Source organism: Chionomys nivalis, chromosome 13, assembly GCF_950005125.1.
Source record: "Chionomys nivalis chromosome 13, mChiNiv1.1, whole genome shotgun sequence".
Classification (NCBI taxonomy): Eukaryota; Metazoa; Chordata; class Mammalia; order Rodentia; family Cricetidae; genus Chionomys; species Chionomys nivalis.
The window spans coordinates 12,226,178-12,245,032 of record NC_080098.1 but is presented as its reverse complement, the minus strand read 5'-3'; the positions used below and the strand labels follow the sequence as shown (position 1 = coordinate 12,245,032).

The window sequence follows — 18,855 nt, the reverse complement described above, 5'->3', positions numbered from 1 at the left end:
GTGTGTGCATGCGTGTGGGTACATGTGTGTGTGAGTGTGAGTGTGTGCATGCATGAGATCTTGTTCCACTGAGCCAATGGAAGAATAATATTTGGATATGAAGCCCATATTTTCCCATCCCTGAAGTATGATGCAGTTTACAATACTCTACCTTAATGTCACATACAGTAATGAAGCATTTTACAGTTGACAGTCTTCAGACTGAGTGAAATACAGTAGTTCTGTTAGAGTTGAACGAAGAACACCAAGACAAAAGGCTGATAAGATGAGACAACCATGTGCCCTTTACCAGAGGTTCAGATACTCAGCCTGAATGTGGTGGGAAACCAACAAAACTTCAGTACTGGGGGTGGCTCTTCGGTAGAACCTTACCCAGCATGAAGCTCTGGATTTAACACTCAGTACTGAGACAATAGCAACAAAAATGTTTAGCAGAGAGCTTGCCTACTAAGCGGTCAGATTTGAATACTTTGGAAACTCACTCTGTGTGGAATGGGGAGGGTGGATAGGAAGTTGATGTAAGAAGAAAATTTAGGAACAATCATTGTCTGTATGTGGGTTACCAAAATAGCCAGAGAGTGCAGAACTGGAGACCTGTGGGGGCGGGGTAACGTTTAGAGTTCTAGATTGTTTTAATGAGTGGAAGATGTCATAATTAAGTGGAAAAAAGAGAAAAGTTCAATAGATAATTGAGAAGCAGTTACATTTTGGCATCATCAAGTCTGTTACCTATCCTTGCACTATATGGAGCTGATGCTCGTGAACCTGGTCCTAGGGTCACCATGGCTCTGCAGTGGCACCTAGGGAACAAATATTGATGACTCCACAAGCTCCACTTTTCACTCTGGTGGCATATGTGTGTATGTGTATGTTACATATGTGCCTTATGCTACATGTGTGTTTACGTTACCTCTGTGTATGTACACTACGTATGCATGTGTGTATGTATGGACATATGTATGTATGTTACATGAGTATAGATAGAACTTTGGCTCCTTCTTCCTGCAGAAATAAATGTGTGGGGTTAACACCAACCTTTGTAAAACTCACTGGCAAAAGCAGACTGGTACTAGACCACTTTCTGTGGATCAGGAGAGTGCGTGGGAAACCTTTGTCTTCAGTTATGGCTCAGAGCATCAATCTCGACTGTATAAAAACCGATACAAGCCTGGATAACACCAGAATTGGCGGGCCATACTTGCTCTCTGTGATCCCAGAGCTCAACAGCCTGAAGCAAGAGGACCTTGAATTCAGGGCAAACCTGGGCCACACAAGAAGTCTGTCTGAAAAAGCAAAAAGAGAAAAAGAAAATCACAATATAAAAATTGGCTCAAAATATAAATACTTGGAAATGAGTTTAACTTCTTCACTGAATAAAAACCTGTAGTAGCAAGGAAGGTTAGGATTAGCAGGTCCTTCTACCAGCATGGCCGAACAAGCTGTGGTCTGAAGTCGAGCATTTGAGAGAAAACAGCAGGACAGCTGACACAGATGGGGATCTTCTGAGTCACATGGCAGAGGTCATGCTAGCTGTGAGCATGGAAAGCTTTCTATTGGGTACACAAGCAGACTGCTGACTATGCTCCTTTCTGTCCCTGAGCGTTTACTGACCACCTCCTCTAGGCCAGGCATTTGCGTGTCTGGGAAAGCAGCCAGTAGCCAAACAGACCAACCTGTTGGGTGATTGAGCTGCCACTGGTGCCAAGAGGGATAATCTCTGCCTTCAGGGACCCTTTGATGGTAACGTCCTCCTCCTCTTCCTACCCCTGCCCCTCCTCCTCCTCCTCTTTTTCCTCCTCTTCCTCCCTTCTCTTCCTCTTCTTCTCCTCCTCCTTTTACTTCTCCTTCATTTCTTTGGAATACTGGGTCTCACACACTAGGCAACTGCTGTCCTATTGAACTATATCCTTAGTCCTGGTGTTGCACTTTTTATTTTGAGACAGGGTCTCTTTCTGTAGCCTAGGCTGGATTTACACTCATGATCCTCCTTCGTAGCTAGGATCAGGGGCCCATGCTGCAGAGCTAGGTTACATCTTGACTACACACATGAGACCTACCAGTTATAGCTACAGTTGAATCCTCCGTGACCAGTGGGGTTCTGAAGAACGGAGCTGAGCTGAGAGCTGAGGAGTAACAAGAGTGGGCAAGGGAGAGGGAGGTAGCGGACCATGCAGAGGCCCTGCTGAGTTGGAGCAGGAGTCACGGGCACTCACAGTGAAAGAGCCTGTGGAGCTAGAAAAGAAAGATAAGAAGCCCATAAACTTGGTTTGTTTCTCTGTTGTCCCGTGTCTTTTTCAAAAGGAAAAATTATGTCCGGCGCATGCCGAATGCGTTTCACTTAGAGCATCTTACATAGGACCCACGTTTTTCTGAAGGTTTTTAAGAAAAGCAGTTTCCAGTTCAGTTTTGCGTTGGGGCAGAGAAGGGCAGGAGTACAATTGCCCAGTTCTTCCCTGAGATGGTGACAGAGAAAATGTCTGCTTTCACTGGGAAGCACCAGAGTGCTCTGAATTGTGTTTTGAGGGTGCCCTCAGGCTGGGTCCCCTCGGCTGGCAGCTGTGTTCTCTCAGGACTCCCTCAGTATGTTTTTTTTTTTTTTTTTTTTTTTTTTTTTTTTTTTTTTTTTTTTTTTTTTTGGTTTTTTCGAGACAGGGTTTCTCTGTGGTTTTGGAGCCTGTCCTGGAACTAGCTCTGTAGACCAGGCTGGTCTCGAACTCACAGAGATCCGCCTGCCTCTGCCTCCCAAGTGCTGGGATTAAAGGCGTGCGCCACCACCGCCCGGCACCCTCAGTATGTTTTTATGAGCTTGCTAGTTTTGACATCCCCAACTCCCTCTTGCTGTTCCTGGGTCATGCCTAGAAATCCTGTATGGTGGGAGTAGAAATGGGGGCTCGAGTGGGAGTGGGTAGCTGCTTGATGGGGCCCAGCTTGTGGAGATGTTCAACAGGACAAGGGCACATCTGGAACTGATGTAAACCAGTATCTTAGCCAGGTATGGTGACACAGATCTGGAATACACACTCGGTGGGAAGAGGCATGCATGATTCATGACAGGCATACATACACACATGTAACACACACATACATGTAGCAAGCATACACACATCTACACACAAGAGCAATAAAAGCTCAGAGGTAATGGTTTAACCAATTTTGATACAGAAATGTGTAGTTTAAACTAACCGGTACCAGTTGCTAATAGAATTAGTAAATAGGAAGGTACTGATATATGATGCCCCCCATCGTATGTGTGTGTGTATAAATTAAATACTGCCCCTTTATTCCTCTCTGATGTTCTAATCCCCCTTTTTCTTCTCCATAAGCAATCAGTACAGAACTGCGGGACTCTCTATATTATTTGCATACACAGTAATTACTGCGCATATTGGGCTACACCTTCCTACATCCACTCTGCATTTTTCAGGTCTCTGCGTGTTGATGTTTGTAGTGTGAGGCTGGAGAGGCGGCTCATCTGTAGAGAGCACGGTTGCTCTTCCCGAGGACCTAGATCAATTCCCATCACATACATGGCAGCTCACAACCATCTGTTGCTCCCCTTCAGGGCCTATTCTGGCCTCTGGGAAGCACTGCACACATGTGATACACAAATATGCATATAATAAAACACACTCAATTAAAAGATTTTAAAAGGTATATGTGGCATTAACAGATTTGTTTAACTGCTTGGGTGGTGTCTGGTGGGCATATCACATTTTATTTATTCTTCCATTGTCAAAATTTAGATTGTCTTTAATGTTTTATTGTCATTTATAGCAAATATAGCATAAAGACCCTTTTTTTTGTTTTTGGTTTTTTTTTTGGTTTTTTTTTTTTTTTTTTGAGACAGGGTTTCTCTGTGGTTTTGGAGCCTGTCCTGGAACTAGCTCTTGTAGACCAGGCTGGTCTCGAACTCACAGAGATCCACCTGCCTCTGCCTCCCAAGTGCTGGGATTAAAGGCGTGCGCCACCACCGCCCGGCTTAAAGACCCTTTTATTGAGTTTTTGTTTGTTTTTGTTTTTCAAGGCAGGGTTTCTCTGTGTTATAGTCCTAATTGTCTTGGAACTAGCTCTAGTAGACCAGGTTGGGCAAGAACTCACCGAGATTCACTTGCCTCCGCCTCTTGAGTGCTGGGATAAAAGGCATGAGCCACCACCGCCCAGCTTGAGATTTTTTTTTTAATGTGTCTCTCTGATCCTGGGGAATAAACCCAGGGCCTCCTGCATCCTAAGAGCATGCTCTACCAACGAGGCATCATCAGTTTGTCGGAGTGGCTCAAGATGTATATTTAAAGCGTATTATTTATTGGACTGTGGAGCATACACATTTCAAAACTACCCAGTTCGTTTCCTCTCTACCCTCCCTGCAACAGCAGATACAGCTTCCTAGTCCAGCCCATCCCATTGCCTAATATTATCAGACTGTTTACACTCTTACTGATTAGCTTCAAAGGCTCGAAGTTCTGTTCCAGTCTTCTGTCTCATTATCTATCTCCATAGAGATGTAAGTCTGTGGCACTGTTTGAGCAGGCTTCCCTTGTCCATTCTACCTTGGACACCTTCCACGTTAGGACTCTTCAGGTTCATCACTCGGTGTGGCTGTGCCACGTCTGCCTAGCAAATGTTCCTCCCTTGGACACGCCCACTTCTGCTTCCCTGACTGCCTGTGTGAACTGCACTTGAGGCTACCCCAGCACAGGGTAAGAAGGTAGATTTTGGAGACAAAGCCTGGCTTTCTCTTAGAAACCCCCGCAACCCCCGCCATGCAACCCTAAGCAAGTCTCTCAGAGGAAAGCATGATTGTCATCACCACACCAGGGGCTCATAGCTCCGCGGTGTGGCTGAAAATTGAACCTCTGAAGACCGCCTACTGTGTGAATCATACTTCACATTGAATAGCCGTGTGGTCTCAGGGAGTTTTGGAAAAAACAAACAAACAAACAAAAACAAAACAAAACAACTTCTCTATACGTCGGCTTCTTTGTTTTTTTTTTTGTTTTTTATGGATTTTCAAGATAAGGTTTCTCTGTAGCTTTTGATTCCACGTCGGCTTCTTTGTATGTAAAGTCATGGATGATGAGAAAACATTCTTCCCTTAGAGCGTTGCCGAATGACTGTAATAAACAGATGGTTCTCACACAGTGCCTGATACGTAAGAATAAATGGGACTTGATATCTGCATTCTTTTGGAGTTTAGTTGAAATTAAATTGAATTTGGGTACCAAACAGGATCTTATAATTAATTCCAACTTGCCCAGATGGGGAAAACAAAACCCACAGGAGCTGGGATTTGGCCTGTGGTTCCCACAGCTGGTTTCTGTCAGCTTAAGGAGTAGGAATGAACCAAGGACAGCTGGTTCACAAGGACCAGTACGTGAGCCATAAGGATCGAATCAATCCATCGGTAAGAATGCGTACCGGCAGTACCATTCATCCAGCGGGCCTCCCTTCACATGCCCCCCGTGTTCCCAGCAGCCCGGAAGCAGCAAGTCAGCCAACAGAAGCTATGCCGAATGTCAGTATGCACAGAGCTCCCAGGTAGGCGCTGCTCCCAGATGCTGCCAAGTCTCGGAGCCTGCACTGAGGGGTACTGTGTTAGACTTCTGCTCCTGGGAGAAAACTGGATCCTGTTGCCAGGCCAGCCTGTCTTCAGTTCCCTTTGGGGACCACTAATAAATCAACAGCTCTAATTGTCTGTCAGCAACTTCTCAGGGGGTGGTGGAGGACTGGTGCTCAGAAGCAGGCGAGCCTTTCGGACCCAGACACTCTGTGCCGGCTCCTAGACACTCCTGACGTCTAGAGCAAGTCAGCAAGCCAGAGGGCTCTCTGCTGCTGGTCATGAGCCCAAGGGGCTTTCTCCTGCCCCTTAGACTCACTGGTCTATTAACTATTTTTCAAAACATAATTAATATTGTTTGGGGGGGAAATCACCTTAATTCCCCCCAAAATAGCCATGTCTAGTGTGCTGGTTAGTTTTATGTCAACTTATCCAAGAGAAGGGAACCTCAACTGAGCAAAATGTCTCCGTGCATGTAAGCGTGTAGGTCATTTCTTCACTAGTGAATGGTGGGGGAAGGCCCAGTCCATTGTGGATGAGGCCATTCCTGGGCTGGTGACCCTGGGTTCTATACAAAAGCAGGCTGAGCCTGGCAGTGGTGGCACATGCCTTTAATCCCAGCACTTGGGAAGCAGGGGCAAGAGGATCTTTGTGAGTTCGAGGCCAACCTGGTCTACAAGAGCTAGTTCCAGGACAGGCTCAAAAAACTACAGAGAAAACCTGTCTCGAAAAAAAAAACAAAAACAAACAAACAAAAAAGCAGGCTGAGCTAGTCATGGGGAGCAAGCCAGTAAGCAATACCCCTCCATGGTCCCTGCATCAGCTCCTGCCTCCAAGTTATTGCCCTGTTTGAGTTCCTGTCCTGACTTCCTCAGTGATAGACTATGGTGTGGAAGTGTAAGCCAAATAAACCCTTTCCTCCCTAACTTTCTTTTGGTCATGATGTTTTTTTTTTTTTGTTTTGTTTTTGTTTGTTTGTTTTTGGGTTTGTTTTTTGTTTCTGACTTTTTTCAAGACAGGGTTTCTCTGTAGCTTTGGTGCCTGTCCTAGAACTAGCTCTTGTAGACCAGGTTGACCTCGAACTCACGGAGATCCGCCTACCTTTGCCTCCCGAGTGCTGGGATTAAAGGTGTGTGCCACCAATGGTGTTTTGTCATAGCAATAGTAACCCTAACTATGGCCAAAGACTGAGACCCCAGGAGCATCTTCCCAGCTCTACACAGTTATATTGGACTATCTAGGAGAGAGTTCTAGAAAACTATAATTGCCAGATATTAACTTGCCTGGACCATCTTTTATGACACAATAGTATTATTAATTATATAATTACATAATATAATTAATTATTAGTAATAAATATTGTCATTAATAAGTATTAGAACCCATGATGTCATACACTAAAAATTCCTCAGTCTGTAGATGGCTCAGCAGGTAAGTACTCACTGTGAGTGCCTGATAACCTGAACTGACCCCAAGATCACAGGGTGGAAGACAGAACCGACTTTCCTGTGATGTCCACGTGTGTGGTCCCCCCATGTGTGTCTCCCTGTCTCTCAAACTCTTGTACGCACACATATGTACAAGTACCACATACAACAACACCAATAATAATAATTTAAAAAGTCTCCCTTCTGACACTTTTGTTGAAATATGTCTATGGGTTAAATATATTATTTAATCTCTTACCTCCTGTTCTCCTTTTAGATCTCCCTCTGTCAAGATCCATTTTACAATTAGAAATCAATCACTAAAAACACATTAGATGAGCAATATGCTTAATGTGTCTAATAATTTCTTAGTGATTTTTTAAACAACGGTGGTTTAAATAAGACTTGTACTTGTGTGGCCAGAGCGACCACTCAGTGGTTAGAGCATTCGCTGCTCTTCCAGAGAACCAGAGTTTGGTTCTCAGCATCTACTTCAGGGGCTCACAACCTCCTGTAACTGCGGCTCTAGGAGACCTAGTGTCCTCTCCTGTCCCCTTTGGACACGTACACTTGTAGCACGCACGCGCACACGCGCACACACACACACTAACTCTTTGAAAGAGAGCCACATCTGAGAGGGGAGGAGAGACTGTGGCTGAGGGAAGCTAGGGTGTGTTTCTGTGTTTGCATGTGTGAATCCAGAAGAGCAAAGGGCAGAGAATGGGGAGGAAAATAACCTGGAAGGGAAGAGAGACTCCAGTGGGGAGAGCGGAGTAGACAGAGGTGAAGAAAGGGGAGGAGGTGAGCAGGGCAGCAGTCACTAGTGTTTTACCCTGAAGAGACTGGGGCATACCTGTGGGGGGGTCAGGGAATTGTGGGGACAGGGAGTTGTGGGGACAGGGAATTGTGGGGACAGGGAACTCTGGGGACAGGGAATTGTGGGGACAGGGAACTGTGGGGACAGGGAATTGAGAGGACAGGGAACTGTGGGTGACAGGGAACTATGGGGGGACAGGGAACTGTGGGGCCAGGGAACTTTGGGGACAAGGAATTGTGGGGACAGGGAATTGTGGGGACAGGGAATTATGGGGCCAGGGAATTGTAGGGGCAGGGAATTGTGGGGGACAGGGAATTGTGGGGGACAGGGAATTGTGAGGGAGAGGGAATTGTGGGGATGGAAAATTGTGGGGGACAGGAAATTGTGGGGATGGAAAATTGTGGGGGACAGGAAATTGTGGGGATGGGTAATTGTGGGGAATAGGGAATTGTGGGGATGGAAAATTGTGGGGAACAGGGAACTGTGGGGAGGGGGAATTGTGGGTGACAGGGAACTGTGGGGATGGGGAATTGTGGGGAATAGGGAATTGTGGGGATGGAAAATTGTGGGTGACAGGGAACTGTGGGGAAAGGGAACTGTGCGAGACAGGGAACTGTGGAGACAGGGAATTGTGGGGGACAGGTGTTGTGAAGAGAGCAGAGCAGGGCAGAACAGAACAGAGCTAGGTGGGGAATTCTGGGAGAAAGAAGGACAGAGTCAGAGAGAAGCCATATAGCCCTGCTGGAGTCAGATAGAACTTTAGTGGTTAAGCCACAGCCACATGGAGATACACAGATTAATAGAAATGGGTTAAATTAATATGTAAGACTTAGCCAATAAGGAGCCAGAGCTAACGGGCCAAGCAGTGATTTAATTAATACAGTTTCTGTGTAATTATTTAGGGGCTGAGCAGCCAGGGACCAACAAGCAGCCTTCCTACAACAAATGTACCCCACAATTCCTGGTCCCCACAGTTCCCTGTCCCCACAACTCCCTGTCCCCACAATTCCCTGACCCCCCCACAGGTATGCCCCAGTCTCTTCAGGGTAAAACACTAGTGACTGCTGCCCTGCTCACCTCCTCCCCTTTCTTCACCTCTGTCTACTCCGCTCTCCCCACTGGAGTCTCTCTTCCCTTCCAGGTTATTTTCCTCTCCATTTTCAAAGCAGCTCTTTATTCATTAATGGAAATCACAGCATACAGAGGGAAATCCCACATCCGACAGGGAACTGTGGAGGACAGGGAAGTGGACTTGCAGCTGCCCTGTAACCAGTATACAGAAAAGGAGGAAGAGGTTTTTGGACTCCTATGAGCAGGTTTTGCCCGTCAGAACACGAATCTGGAATGTTAATCTCTCCACACAGTCCCACAGGCTGCTGGGAGTGTAGATTACATTAGACATGGTGGTAAATAAAGTGAGCACAACTCCATTCAGAATTAGAGAATCCAATTCTCCTAGCATCTAAGTCTGGCCAAGGGACTGATGTGACTAGGAGCACAGGAGAGAATCCTTGCTCCATGACTCACAGTGCTGCTGCTCCTACTCTCTGGGGAGGCCAGCTAGCATGTAAAGAAAGAACTACCCTGAGTTGGCCATGCTGGGCCACCATCGAAGGGCAATATGCACAGCCGCAGTTCAGCGCAGCCTTACACTGTCTCGCTGAGGCACCAGCTATGTGAGTGATGCTGTCTGGAGTCCTCCAAACCACACACCAGTTACCACTAATGAGACTGTGTTCTTCCTCTGTATGGGGCTGTGGTCCTGTAATCCCAGCTTCCCCAAGTTGAAGCAAGAGGATCCCAAGTTCAAGGCCAACCCCAGACAGGGAGCAAGATCCAGCCTCAAAACAAACAAACAACAAGTAAACACCACTGAAGCAGCAGCAACCTAAAGTCTTGGGGCTGGAGAAATGACTCAGTTAAGAGCACTGACTAGTTTTCCAGGAAACCCAGGTTCAGTTTCCAGCACATAGACAGTTACCAGCCACCAGTAACTCCTATTCCAGAGTGTCTGGTGCCCTCTTCTGGCCTCTGTAGGTACTGCATGAGCATGGTACATAGTCACAAGCTCAGGTAAAACACCCATACATAAGAAATCAAAGTAAATAAAACCTCATAAAACACTTTTTAAAGCAGCAATCTTATATTACATGGTGAGACTACCTCATATGAGTTTGCCTGGATTGAGAACAACAAAATAGAAGTAACTAAGAGGAGGTTGCTTTAAGACACTACATTTTGGGACAATTTTCTAATAATATCCCATTACTAGATTATGCAACCACCCTAGATCTGAACATCCTAGGCCCCATCACTGTCACGATGAATAAATATCTTTTAAATATCTGTCTTCATGTGCAGCAAAAGACACGTTCAGAGAAGGTCAGAGTGGGGCTGCTTGGGTGACAGCCCCATGAGAAGCAGCCCCAAAGTGGGCAAGATGAAGACGACCTACCCACCAGACCTGGTTGGGTAGAATCATAAAGGAGCAGAGGGGTGATGGGGCACATGCTCCCACTGGCTGTTCATATCTAATCATGACTATGCATGAATGAGGATGTCACTTATTGTCGCAGACTTGTGCCCACTGGAAAAAGGAGATGTCCGCTGCCCACCTCTCTCCTTCCCCCTCCTTGAGCCCGTGGCAGCCAGCTCTGCCCCTCACCTCATTTATGCATGTCTATAAAACGATTGCAGGTGTGCATTATGCAGGTGTGTTGGATGAAGGAAAAGAGAGAAGATGGGGAGAAGGAAAGAGAAGAAGAGGCACAGAGGGAGGAAAGAGTACTTGGGTTAGTTTCTATCAGATTGACACAAGCAGAGCAACCTCAACTGAAAAGACGCCCCAGTCAGATTGTTCTGCAGGAAAGTCTGGGAGGCATTTTCTTGGTGAAATGGTTGTAAGTTCTCAGCCCACCTTGGGTGGTGCCATCCCTGGGCTGTTGATCCTCGGCTGTATAAGAAAGTTGTCTGAGCAAGCCATGAGGAGCAAGTCAGTAAGCAGCACCCTCCATGGCCTCTACATCAGTTCCTGCCTCCAGGTTCCTGCCTTGGCTTCCTTCAGTGATGGATTGAGATCCATAAGATGAAATAAGCTCTTTCCTCCCCAAGTTGTTTTCACACATTGTGGTGGTTTGAATGCCAGTAGCCCCATTGACTCCTATATGTGAATGCACTGTCCCCCAATTAGTGGAACTGTTTGGGAAGGATTGGGAGGTATGGCCTTGTTGGAGGTATGTTGCTGGGTGTGAACTCTGAGGTTTCAGAAGCCTGTGCCAGGCCCAGACTGGCTCTCTTTGCCAGCAACTTCCTGAATCAGGAGAGAGAGAGAGAGAGAGAGAGAGAGAGAGAGAGAGAGAGAGAGAGAGCGAGCTCCAGCGCCAAGCCTGCCTGCTGGACACCATACTCCCCACTATGATGTTCATGAGCTAATCCTCTGAGACTGTAACCAAGTACTCAACTGAACTCGTTTCTCTAAGTTGCCTTGGCCACCCTGTTTCTTCCCAGCAGCCACTCATGCATTATCACAGCAAGAAAGCAAAGTAGGAGTGGAGAGGACTAGGCCACAGACAGAGAAACAAGCAGCTACTTGATAGCCTGGAAAGTCCTGTCTCCAGGTGGGCATACTGCTTCTGTGCAAGTCACACAGTTTGCCTTTTTCTGGCCACCTGCCTCTCTACTCCATGGTAGAGGAAAGTCCCTTTTGATTGAGTGTTCAGAATCCAGCATAAGGTACACGATACATAAGGACATAAACACCATGTTTTAAACAAAATGATGATAAATAAAAAAAGATTATTTTTTTTAAAAAAAGCAATATGAGCAAAGATTTTCTTTAAAGAACACAGCTAAGAAACATAGGAATGAGACGTGTGGAGAAGAGACCTGATTTTTCTGTAACTATTTTCATTTCCATATATTAAAAAAAGAAGAAGAACAAGGTATTGAATCAAGCCAAAGAGACAAATCCTCAAATAGGCAGATTTCTAAAACCACCCTTGAGGTGACTGAATAGATGTGTATCTCGTCTGCCTGTGTTCAGGTTAGAATAGACCGCTGGGTGCCCAGATGCGTGCAAGAGCTGAGATGCGCAGGAGTTTTCAAGAATCTGGAGTTAGCGGCACACACCTTTCGTGCCAGCACTTGGGAGGCAGACGAAGAGGCAGAGGCAAGTGGATCTCTGTGAGTTTGAGGATAGCCTGGTTAAAAGAGAGAGAGAGAGAGAGAGAGAGAGAGAGAGAGAGAGAGAGAGAGAGAGGGAGGGAGGGAGGGAGGGAGGGAGGGAGGGAGGGAGGGAGGGAGGGAGGGAAGGAAGGAAGAGAAGAGAAGGAGAGAGGGAGAGAGGGAGGAAGGAAGGAAAGGAGGAAGAGAGAGAGGGAGGGAGAGAGAGAGGAAAGAAGAGAGGAAAGAATGAAAGAAGAAAGCAGCTCTGAAGCCTTCACAGTGGAGGGCCCCCAAACCCTCAACCAACCGAAGCTGACGTCTGAGGCAGCAAAACACATCCCCAGACTAATATCTCTTCCTCTGAGACCCGTGACTGCCATTACAAGGAGGAATGAGTTCAAGGCACCGTATCGCCCTCATTTAAATAATGGTGCAGAATCATAAAAAGGAAGGCGGACAGTGAAGAATCACTAGAGCACCAGAATGCAGGTGACAGGAAGAAGCCCAAGTGGAGAATCCTGCAGTACCGGCTCTGACCTCTAGGCGGCGAGCTCCTTGGACCCCAGACAGAAGAAGGGTTAATGCATCAACTTAATTGTTATTAATAAACCCGTTGTAGATGTGTAATTAATATCTAGTGGAGGAATGAAGCGTTTCCAACTCTAAAAGGCTGAGAAACAGCCCCTGCGTGGGCATGCCTTCTGAACAAAGGGAAGACTCTCTCGTGGGGATTTAACAAAACGGATAGAGGGCGTACCTCACCTTCACAAGTCTCTAGCACCGTATGAGCAAGGGGATAGCGTTTGGGGTTACTGAAAGTTTTACTGTGTGAGGGTTTTGTTTAATTCTAAGGCATAGTGGCCGGGGACGGTTAGGATAGGAAGTGATAACTATCAAAGCAAGCAAGAACATTGTATAAATGCCACAACTTTTTAGCAAACAGCTTAGTCATGTTATTCATCAAATTAGCTCTAATGAGGTTTACCTAAAGTCCTTAGCCATGTCTTCCATCCTTATCATACAGCAAAGGGTTCAGGTTAACTAAGATTACTCCTCTATTTTCCACACAAGGTGAATTCCGTGCTACCTGGTTGTGGGTAATTCTCTGCGAGTAATTCCGTACTACCCCACCAGAGGGAGCCAAAAGACTGCTTTAGAATGTTTTACTGGCTTTCCCAAGTCTTCAACCGCAAATCCATTGAGTTGCCCTCCTTGCGGCTCCATCCCCTCCTTTCTTCTCCCGCAAGACATTTGAAAACCCAGAAAAAGAAACAGCACTAGCAACGCAAACTCCGTATTTTCTTGCTTTGACCACAGACTTTAACAAATAGTACTGCAATATTTAAGCGTGAATGCTGTCTTCTTAGTAAGAAATAAAGAGCTTGTGCCTTAGGGTGTGAAGTCCTGAGGACTAAATCCAGTCAAGAAATTAGCCTGTGGCGGTGGTGCACACCTTTAATTCCAGCATTTAGGAGTCAGAGGCAGGTGGATCTCCTAGTCTGAGGCTAGCCTGGTCTACAGAGAGGATTCAAGGACAGCCAGGGCTACACAGAGAAACAAAACAAACAAACAAGAAAGGGAGGAGGGAGGGAAGGAGGGAGGGAGGGAGAAAGGGAGGAAAAAAGGAAGGGAGGGAGGGAGGGAGGGAGGGAGGGAGGGAGGGAGGGAGGGAGGGAGGAAACTCTCCTGTGGATGTTCCCTTCACTTGTTCCTGAACAACATTCTAAGTGCCTGTTTAATTTAGGGGACACCCGACAGCGTATTTCTCTTCTTGCCATAGGATAGGATCCGCTACGCATTTGAAGCTGCCCAAACACATCTCCCCTTCCCATCTTACTTCAAGCTCACAAGGCTGTCTCTCTGTTCTATGTCTCTGGGCACGTGCTGGGACTGGACATTCTATGCCCACGATCAGCTGGGATAGTGGTCTGTGAGTGCAGCCAAATTCCTCAGATGGCCCCCTTGCTTTTGGTTCCCACCCTTGCCTATCTGGCCTCAACCTGGGTGGTGGAACCTGCTTGAAGATCCCTCCCTCTGAGCTACGATAGCTCCAACTCCATAATGCCACTACACGCTACCTTCCTTCCAAGAGTTCTTCATGTCTTGTGGAAAGAATTTTGCATTAGAACTTGGGGGGGGAGCACCCAAATATTAAATAATTCAATTAATGAGATGAATAGGTTCACAAATGAGCAATAAATACAGGAAAAATGTTCAATGGCTTGACTCATCAGAGAAATCCTAATACAGCCCACACCGGCATTTGATATCGCCCCAGGCAAGACAGCTATTGTGGAGGCCCAAAAATGCAGGCCCATTTCTACCACGTCTGACACTCAGAGAGTTTGGAGATTGACAAGCATAGTTGTCCCAGCTCAGGATGTGACTGCTTGGTTCTTTTGACATTAAGATAGATCATTCTGGCAAGTCCATGCCATCCTGATAGGTGGTCAGGACCTGCAAGTGTATATCTGCTCCTTCTTTAGAAACCATGAAGGGTAGTCTTCAGAATATGTGATCTAGAGCACCTTCCCTACCTAGACAATAGAATGCTAATTATTTGATGTCTCAGGGTGATAAAGCGATTGTGTGAGTTATCCTTTGTACCATGTTAATAAAGTCTTTTGTTACCTTCTCCCCCCCCCCACCCTGCCCCCTGTTTGTGTTGGGTATAAAAACTGGGGATAAATAAATGTGGGTGATTTCAGGATTTCAGTCACTGGAATGCCCTCCTGATACTTTTATGGTTTCTGTCCGGTTATTCTTCATGTGTCTTCATATTCTTTACCATATTTCTAAAATTCCCATGCCCCTACTCTGGCAAGAGGTGATTTTTGTCAAGGCTGGTCCTCAACAGGCTATCCTTGGAGAAAGAAATGACAACACATTCTGGCAGGAATGTGGGGGAAGTGAGACCCGAGGGTGGGGATGGCAATGCAAGCTGCATTGGTCATCCAGAAATTGTTTTGAAGATTCTGCAAACAGAACTGCCATTGGCCAGGCGGGCCACTCCTGGCCTGACGGACTCTACGTCAGCATTCCATGTCTTTTTGCTGTCATAGTCAAATGTGTATTGCATTTATTTATTGGTTTGTTTGCTTATGTATGTGCGTGGGTGTGCACTCAACATGGCACCTGCACAGATGTCAGAAGGTCAGCCCTTGAGAATCAGTTCTCTCCTTCCTCCGTGTCTGCCACGGGGAGGGAGCCCAGGTCATCAGATTGGCAGCAAGTGCCTTCATCCACTGAGCCATCTTGCCAGTCCCCCATCTTCACAGCAGCCGAGTAACAGGACCGGCCTGCAACCCCACCAGCAGTGGACCGATGAGAAAATGTGGAATGCACATGCATAGTGGAGCATCATTCATCCACAAGGACTGAAATTATGTCATTGGCAAGATAGAAGATGGATCTGGAAATCATCGCGTTAAACAAACTAGACAAGATTCAAAAGGGCAACTATTCTCCAACGTGGAATCTGGATTTTTTTTTTTCAGTTATAAAAAGTAGAAAGGAGAGGCTGTTAGAGAAAATAACCAGGGCCATTGAGAGGGGAGGGAGAAGAAGATAGGATGATGGAGGTTAAAATACAGTCAAAAGTCACGCGTATATGCCAATGTCACAAGGAAACTGTATTAGCGTACACCCACAGATGAGAACTGAATGACTCTGTCCTAGCGTAAATAAAGCTTATAGTCTGGAAGAAGGTGAAAACTGTGCAGTAGCTTCCCCTGGAGCTGCAGAACAAGCCAGGTGACAGGTCAGTTCGGTTTGTGAGCTGAAAACCCTAAAAGCCGCTAATAACTAAGAGCAGGTGAGCGCTGAGGGTGAGGGAGGGTTTACTGTGCCACATGGCAGGCCTGCGAGCTGAGAGCCAGAAGGCAGACCCTGCATATGCAGCCTGATTAGTTCACCAACGATGAAACCTCAAGAAGAGTGCCATGCTCCTTTTGTAGAACCTCATGTGCGGCTTTTAAAAGGCAAAGCAGCTAGCACAAGAGACTTCTGCAAACACGGTGCTTTAAGTTACTGCATTGTCCAGGCAACAACATGAACTGATTGCTCCAGGTCTCTGGTAGTTCTCCTCTATGCCCTCATCCAGAAGCCCAGGCTCCGCCATCCTTGTCCTGCTATCCCGAAGCGCCCTGTGTTCTGTGTGACTGAGGCTGGATACCACTGGCTTTAGGCTGCATCTGGAGGAAGGCACCACATTCACTGTTAGTTAAACACCCATCTCCGGGGAGAACTTGGTCACCTAGCCTATTAATGGCTGGAACTAAGTTTCCCTGGGTAGCCCGGTATCCAGCTGCAGGTCCATTTTAATGCCTGGCAAGGGAAAGCAGGAAGGGAGGGCTAGGGATTCAGTCCAATGAGAGAGGGCTGACCAAACATACAAAACAACCTGGGTCTCATCGTCAGCACTGCAAAAACAAAAGAGCAAATACAATAAAAGGGGGGGGGTTACCTTCTACCCACCTGTGCTAGTCAGTATTCTGCTCAGCATTTGGATGGGACACATGGCATTTGAGAAAGACACACTATAGAGTGGATATGAAAATATCAAGGGCACTTTTATTTATTAACACATAACTCCAGGTAATGGCTTCACAATTAGGATGACTATCTAAGCTACCCCTGTGCTGTCTGAATAGATCTCTAAAGTTCATATTCAAATGGCCAATCAATACGGAAGATGCCCGTCATCATTAGCCATGCAGAAAGGCAGGTGACCCATTATGAGTGAGCCCTTCACACTGTTGGCGGTGGGAGCCTATTAAGAAAGGAGTTTAAGGGATGCTGGACTGGAGAAACTCAGTGGAGAAACCCTGGTTGCACAAGTGTGTTATGATACACACCTGTGCCTCCAGGACTTGAAGGACAGAGAGCAGTAGGCTCCTGAGGCTGTTGGCCAATTAGTCTAGCCAATCAGAACTCCTGGTTCAAGGAGAGACCCTGTCTCAAAAACTGAAGCATAAAATGATAAAGGGGAGAAGATACTCAAAGTCATCCTCTGACCCGAATACACACACACACACACGATGAATATGTAAAAAACAAACAAAAATATTTAAGCCGCGCATATTGGTGCGCACCTGTAAGTCCAGTATTATTTCAGTATTCTGGAGGTTAAAGGATTAGTTCAAGGCCAACCTGGACTACTCAAGAAAACCTTGTCTCAGAAGAAGAGAAGAAGAGGCTGGGGAGAGAAGGAGGCTGGATCATCAGAAGTGCTGGATATGGAAAAAACTGAAAACTCACCCTGGCAGTGAGATCAAAATGGCACAGGTCCTTAGAAAAACTTTAACAGAGATTTATTATGTTCTATACTTTGATTTACACCTCTATAAAAATGCATTGTGCTGGCTAATCTTATGTCAGCTTGACACGCAAGCTGGAGTTAACCTGAGAGATAACTGGGAAAACGCCTCCGTAGGATTTGGCTGAAATAGGACCACATCAGGATAGCCAAGAGGAACTCCAGTGAGAGCCCTTACCAGTGGGGTAGCTGAAATAGGACCACATCAGGATAGCCAAGAGGAACTCCAGTGAGAGCCCTTACCAGTGGGGTAGCAGAAGCCAGGCCAATTACCCCTGGAGATTAACACTTGCAAGTAAAGATGAATGGACTAAGGTCTCAACTGTGTGACGCAGAGGACCACACTACAGCATCCAAGTGAGATTCTTCTCCTTGTTTTGTTTTGTTTGGTGGGTGGAGGTTGCAAGGCAGACGTGAGGGGATGGGGAGATGAGTGGGATCAGAATGCTTGAAGTGAAATCCACAAAGAATCAATAAAAATTTTTTAAAAGAAAAACTTGATAGGAAGTTCCCAGATGACCCCAGTGCCAATCAACTTGAGGAGCTCTAGCGACACAGTGTCCTCTGCTTTCAGTCCATGTGTGTTGGTGGAAGCCCTTCCTGCATGAGCACCTGCATCAGCACGGCATGAGCATCCCTTCCACTGGGATCATGTTGCATGAACTCATCAAGATACTGTACCAGGTGCTCCAACATCACTGTCATCCGCATCGGCACTTCCGGAGGGATAGGTCTGGAGCCTGGCTCTGTAGTCATCACCCAGCAGGCAGTGGATGAGTGCATCAAGCCAGAGTTTGAGCAGATTGTCCTGGGAAAGCGGGTGGTTTGCAGCACCAACCTGGATGTGCAGCTGGTGCAGGAGTTGATGCAGTGCGCCTCAGACCTGAATGAATTCCCCACCATCGTGGGCAACACCATGTGCACCTTGGACTTCTATGAAGGGCAAGGCCGTCTGGATGGTGCCCTCTGCTCCTACACAGAGAAGGACAAGCAGGCCTAGCTACGAGCAGCCCATGCCGCAGGCGTCCGAAATACTGAGATGGAATCTTCATTGTTTGCCCACCATGTGCAGTGCCTGTGGGTCTGAGAGTGGCTGTGGTGTGTGTCACCCTCCTGGACCGACTTCAAGAGGACCAGATCAACACTCCTCATGAAGTGCTGGTGGAATACCAGCAGAGACCTCAGCAACTGGTGAGGCTCATCAAGAAGAGCCTCGGGAAGGCCTGAGGCTCTTGTCCTTGTCACCCAGGACAAGACTTTGCAACTCCTGGCCAATAAATCTATTTTTCATAATTTTTTTTTAAAGATTCAGCTGTACGACATTTTCTTGATTAGATGGGAGAGGACCAAGGCCATTGCAGGTGGTGCCATCCTTGCGCTGATTATCTTGGGTTCTATATGAAAGCAGGTTGAGCAAGCCGTAGGGAGCCAGCCAGTAAGCAGTAGCCGTGCACGGCCTCTGTATCAGCTCCTGCCTCCAGGTTCCTGCCCTGCTTGAGTTCCCATCCTGACTTTCTTCAATGGCGAACAGTGATGTGGAAGTCCAAGCCAATTAAACCCCGTCCTCTCCGACTTC

The 18,855-nt window shown here is 46.7% G+C and overlaps 1 pseudogene; it reads left to right on the top strand.

The window, feature by feature from the left end:
* Window positions 1-5,335: 5,335 nt before the first annotated feature.
* LOC130886104 (uridine phosphorylase 1-like) lies at window positions 5,336-18,506 on the top strand (annotated as a pseudogene).
* Window positions 18,507-18,855: the final 349 nt, after the last annotated feature.